A 6,000-nucleotide genomic window follows, 5' to 3' on the forward strand; every position below is an offset into this window, starting at 1 on the left:
GTGTGACATTCAAAGGTGCTCTGAGCACCCACTGTGCGCCAGGCCCTGCGCTGGGTGGGCACCGGGGAAACATTGGGAGTGAAACAGACACAAACGCCTGCCCCATGGAGCCCATGTCCCAAAGTGGGTGGGCACAGGACAGACAACAAATACATGAACACATAGACAGCTGGAACTTCAGGAGATCAGGGGATATGACAAAAAATAAGGCAGGTAAGGGGACAGGGAATGACCCAGAAGATATTTTTTAGAAAAGAATAATCAGGGAAGGCTTCTCTGAGGAGATGGCATTTGATCCTAGAGTAAAAGCAGTAAAGGCATGAGCCACGTGAACATCTGGGAGAAGAGGATTCCAAAGAGAAAGAACAGCAAGTGCAAAGGCCCTGAGGTGGGCACAGGCCGGGCACCTGATGTTCGAGGATGAGCAAGGAGGCCAACGTGACCAGGGAGCAGTGGGGAGAGGGTTGATGCGATGTCAGAGACGGTCCAGAACACAAGATCAACAGGTGCCTTATGGACCACAGTGTGGACAGGGAAATGAGGAGCCACGGAAGGGTCTGAGCACAGCACAGGCAGGGACTCATCACCAGAGAAACCTGAGACCTAGAAGGACAGCCAACTGGAAAGGCCACAGCAGCTCACAGCAGCAAGTCCCACCGACAAGGCAAGCACATCTCATCAGCCCTTGGGTCACCCTGCTCAGCCTAGAAAATGCCCCACCCTGACCTTCCTCCTCTCCCAGAGCCAGGGGACCAGCCACCAGGCTCATGCTTGCCTGGATCTCCTCCCCTCAGTAGGCCCCAACCATACAGACCCCCCAGGCCCCTCCTCCCCATCCCTACATGCTACCGTCTCCAGTTTTCCAGCACAAGACCCAAGTGGGCAAGTGGCTTTGTTTGCAGCTGTTACTATTGTAAGCTTTGCCACTAATACTGCTTCTTCCTCTCTCCTCCCTCTTCCTGTCCCCTCAACAACCCAGCACTGCCCTGGAAAGCTAGGGTCACTGGCTTAGCCCAATCAACATCCAAACTGCACAGCAAGAACATAACTGTGGTTGGCGGGGAGACTTCCATCCCTCAGCTGCACCGAGGTCAGGCACTGAAAAGGGGCAGTGAGTGGCACCTGAGAAGCAATCACCCTCCACAAGCTTAGGAATCAGGTCGAGTCTCCAATATTTATTTCTATATTTAAACCTAAAAATAACCCTGTGGCAATGACAGAGTTTTTACTAGAAGTCATGCCCCCAACCAGGAAACAGATCCAGGGGCTAGCCTGTGTCACCCTAAGGAACAGAGGGGTGGCTGGGAGGGCCGAGTATGAAGGACTGGGTGGCACCCAGACCTCCTGATTCCCATGCTGGTGGCCCAGCCCGGGGAGAGCAGCTGCCCAAGCTCTCCTGGGACTCACCGTCATCACAGCCAATGGGCGGCCAGTGCCTTCTCGGGAGAACTGAGAGCCTTAACTAGACACCACGGCCTGCCTGTCAGCGTGGCTCGGCCCCAAATGGCATGGGCTGGCATTTCCCAATTACCACAGATAATATCTACCTTAATTGAATGAGGTCCAGATAATGTCATTATGCACTGCGTTCCCCAATTTATTTAATATACGTGTGTACACATATATTTATGCCTCACTGCTGCCACGAGATTGCTAAATGGTGAGGTTAATAATAAAACATTTCGACGGGAGTCATCAGCTTTAATTTAAGGGGTGATTTTTACTATCCTTGTGGTGCTCGTTTTTCCAGGGAGCCAAGAGAAACATGGACAGACTGGAACAGTCTCTCAGGCCTGCAGGTGAGGAGGTGGGGTGGGGTGGGCAGGGCCATGGGGTGGGCTGGCTGCTAGCTAGCAGGCTACATCTCTTCTAAGCAAGTTCCATTGACATGCCTCCCTTCCAGGAGCAGGCTCAGGCAAGGCAAGCCAGGTGGAGGGGAGAAGTGGGAAACCGAGGCAGAAGCCCCCAGGGCAGGCAGGAAGAAGGAATTGGTTGTGAAGGAGGAGCTACCAGCCTCAGGTTCATCTGGGAGGCAGTAGGGAGAGGGAGGCCAGAGACAGTACACAGACAGAGGACAGACATAGACGGCTCGCAGGACCCAGAAAAAGCAGTCTGCACTCTACAAGGACCAAAGGCAGCAAAACCCTCTAACTTAATTTTTTATAATCCCCTGCTAATTAGGGCAGAGGTGACACTTAAGGAAATGAGCCCTCTCCGTTCTTTCCAGGAGCCATCAGGCTGAGTGGGAGCGACAGAGAGCTGGTGTCCACTGCTCCAGGCCCATTGCCCAGCAGTGCAAGCCCCGTTAGGCCGCCAAGACAGCCAGCAGCCCTTCTGCAGCCCCAGTGAGTGGGGCCAGAGCTCCAATGCCGGCTCCCCGCATGCCTTCTTCAGGAGGCAAAGGCGGCCACCACTCTGTAGAAGTGAGATAACCTTCGAGCCAGCAGCCAGCAGGCCCAGCTGCCCAGGCTGCCAGTGTGGCCTGCCCACTGGAAAGCTGGGTTCTAGGCCGAGCAGAGGAGGGCAGTGGGGTGGGCAGATATCTTGGGGTGGGTGGTAATTAGAGGCTGCCAGCTCCACACTTGTCTAGGAGAGAGGACACATCTATTGGCTGTAATTATTCAGTTCAGGAGTCTGTGGGTTCTGCTCCCATCTTTTGCTGCCAGCTGTCCCCCTGCGGCAGGGCGGGTATGGGTGTGGCCACACATCCTGGCGCTGGACTGTGGACCCCTTAGGAAGTGTGTGGGGGCTGCAGAGCCCTTCTGGGCCTGAGCCTGGCCCTCTGACCCTTCTGGCTAGCACACTGCTCAGTCCCAGGCTCACTCATTTGCTCACTCACTCTCTCATCTACCTCGGGCTGCCTGCCGCTGTGCAAGGCGCTCCCTCCCAGAGACGTCACGCCTCCAACGGAATGAAGCCGCCCAGACGCAGGTCGGGGGAGGAGGGAGGAGGGGAGTAGGAGGAGCGGCCTACGCAAGGCCACTGAGGCCCAGAAAGCAGCTCAACTCCTGACATGCTCCCACCTCCCCTCCGCCTGCTCAGGACCCGTGCTTAGTGAGGAGCTACATGCCGCCCCCCTCCCCAACCCCCCCACCCCCCGCCCCGGCAATATATCTGGCTCCTGAAAATGCCTGAGAATCCATGAGTAGAGTAGAGCACTCCTTTGGGTTAAGCAATGCCATCTTCCTCTCCCGTCTCTCTTAAATGCAGATGCCCCTGGAAAGGGTAGTCCCTGAAGTGGCTAAGGTGTGGTGTGCGAGGGGATAACTTTTGGGGTATTTTTGTCCCTGACAGCTGTGAAGGTACTGGCAGGTAGGCAAAAGCTTATGTGTAAAAGGACAGAAGTTGGAGGAACATGAAGACAGTGGCCACCCAATTCACAAGCAGACATCACGTCCAGCCCAGGGCTGAGCAGAAGCTTGGAGGCACCCTCCTCAAAGTCCCCCGCCCACCCCACCCCAAAGACAGGATCTGACTAAGGGCTGGTGAGGCCTTCCAGGAAGTGGGAGAGGGACCAGGCTCCAACCGCAGCCAGGCCCATTTCTACGACTGGTTCAACAGTCCCCAGGGCCTGCCAAGAACAGGTGATGAGGCCCCTGCGCTGTGGGTGATCACACCCCGGAGTGCCTAGACGCCTCTCTAGTCCTCCCCTCTTCATGGAAGCTTCCCCCTACCTTAGGTCAGAAGGCCCTGAGGCCCCTCTGGACTCCGAGGAGCTGAGCATGCAGACCCACAGTCTGAGGCCCAGCATCCCATTGGGATCCAGGGGAAAGTGGAGCGAGCCCAGGACACATCCCGGGAGTGTGGGGAGATGGGAATGAGGGCATTCTTCACGTCGACCATTGGCTGGCCCCGGGGCAGGAGGCTGAGCGCTGCAGAATGGTAGGGTGTGGGATGGGGTGCTCCCTATGGAGACCCTGGGAGCACTGGCCTCCCCGCCTGCCCTAGGCCCCCACTCATCCCATAACGGACAAGGTGAGGGACTATGATGGAAACACACACGCCCCTCCCTGCTTGTCACCTCGGGCTTTCTGCCAGATTGACACAGGGGCAGCCACCGCTCTGACAGACACGTGGCTTCGGGCACCCAGCTAGGCAAGCCTAGCTCAGTTGGTGTCCGGAAAGGCCGTGTTCTCCCGCGCCAGGGGCCGGGAGGGGAGAAAGAAGCAAGGCGCCTCCTCCAAAAGGGACTGAAAGTCTGAGGGCGGGATGTCACTCGGGGCCTAGGGGCAGGGGGCGCTCGTACGTTCGGGCCTCAGGACTCCCTGCCGCCGCCAATGCTGCTGCCCCATCTCAGCACAACAGCCTCAGACCGCCCTGGTGCGGGGGCGCCTCTCACAGTCGGAGCCTCCACCTCCCGGCCCCACCCCCGCGCGGGGAGGAGACGGCTCCCACCTGCGAGAGCCGGGAAAGACCGACCCCGGAGCGGGGACCCCCAGCATACACGCGCGTACACACATGCACACACAGAGACCACGGCCGGTCCGCTCGCCCGGCGGCCGCGTAGACGCGCGGGTTCATCAGGGTCCCGGGGAGGGACGAGTGTCCGGAAAGAGCCTGACCCTGAAGTCCTGGGGCTGCGGGGAGACCCCAGACCCTGGAGACCGCCACAACCCGCCGAGGCCACGGGCAAGCGGTTGCCGGGCTCCGGCCGGTGGCGAAGGCGGCGCTGGGGCGGGCACGGGAGCCGGACGCGGTGCCTGAGAAAGGAGCCCAGGCGCGAGAGGCTGGGTGCCCTCTCACCGGGAGACTGCCGGGAAGAGGTGCAAATAATGCCCCGCGCCCCCGCCTGTCCTGCCTCTCCGCAGACTGGGATACGCTAATGCCGCCGCCCCCACCTGAAAGCTGGCACGACCCTCTATCCTGTGGAAGCCCCTGTATGCAGAGGCAGTACTTTCCACCGGGCCCGCAAAAAAAGCCTCTGCCCCATTCCCTCCCTCAGGGGCATCCGGAAAGCCTGCCTTAGCCCCAAGGGGAGACCCTCTAGTTCGGGTCCCGAGCCCTCCGGCCCCTAGGGCTCCAGGGGCGCCGGCTCTCTTCGGGGCACGCCAAGCGCGGGAGCTCGCCGGAGGCCACCTCCCCGAGCCCCAATGTCCCCGCCGCAGCCCTCGCCCCAGGAGGCCGGAGGGCACGGTCCCCTCTGTCCGTCCCCCTCGGGCCACAACTCACCGCGCGCCAGCAAGGTTTAAGCCGCGGCGAGGGGTCGGAGCCCTGGGGGCGCAGGCAGGCGACAGCCGGAGGCACGGTTCTCGCGGTGCCCAGAGCCCGGGCCGCGGCGGGCGGCGCTGACGCTGCGGACCGGGCGCGCCGCGGAGCCACCCGGAGTCCGGGACGCAGCAGGGATGAGCTGGCGGCCGCCCGGCCGGAGCCGCCGCCAAGCGCGCGGCGTTCGGCTGCTGCTCCGGCAAGCAAGCAAGCGAGAGGGGATCGGCGGCAACCCCTGCTCCTGCTGCGGCGGAGCCCGGGGTCCGAGCAGGAAGGAGAGGGAGAGGCGGCAAGGGGAGTGAGTCTGGCCGAGAGCTCCCGGCTGGGAAGGGAGCGGAGCGGGAGCGACCAGCGAGCGCAGCCCGCCGAGGTGCGGGCGCCTGGCGGCGCCGCGGCAGCGGCAACAGCAGCAGGAAAAAAAATGAGAGCGAGCTAGAGAGCGCGCTGGAGAGCGAGCGAGAGAGAGAGCGAGAGACGAGAGAGCGAGGAAGGCGCTGAGAGGGGAGGCTGCGGGAGAGGGCGGGAGCGCCGGGGAGCGCAAGGGGGCGAGGGAGCCGCAGCCGCTGGCCCGGGCGCCCACAGCCGCTGCTGCACCAGAGGAGGCGCGAGCCCAGCCCCGCAAGTTTGCGCTGAAAGTGCCGGCCAGGCTCACGGCGCTTCCGCCGGCCTTTTAAAGAGAGAGCACCTGGAGCCCACCCCCTACCCCACACCTCCACCTCCGGAAGGCCAGGACTCTCGCGGCGCTCCGCCACCCCTCCACACCCGCCCTGCTGGCAGCTCCCCTTCCACCACACC

At 61.5% G+C, this 6,000-nt stretch overlaps 1 protein-coding gene across 1 annotated transcript in view; it reads right to left on the bottom strand.

Annotated features, from left to right (window-relative positions):
- The window catches only part of GRM4 (glutamate metabotropic receptor 4), a 125,686-nt gene extending 120,161 nt beyond the window's left edge, over window positions 1-5,525 (bottom strand). The window contains exon 1 of the mRNA XM_030929449.1: window positions 5,170-5,525. The gene's annotated coding sequence lies outside the window, so the exon portion shown is untranslated. The remainder of the gene's footprint in view (window positions 1-5,169) is intronic.
- Window positions 5,526-6,000: the final 475 nt, after the last annotated feature.

Source organism: Rhinopithecus roxellana, chromosome 4 (genome assembly GCF_007565055.1).
Source record: "Rhinopithecus roxellana isolate Shanxi Qingling chromosome 4, ASM756505v1, whole genome shotgun sequence".
Lineage (NCBI taxonomy): Eukaryota > Metazoa > Chordata > Mammalia > Primates > Cercopithecidae > Rhinopithecus > Rhinopithecus roxellana.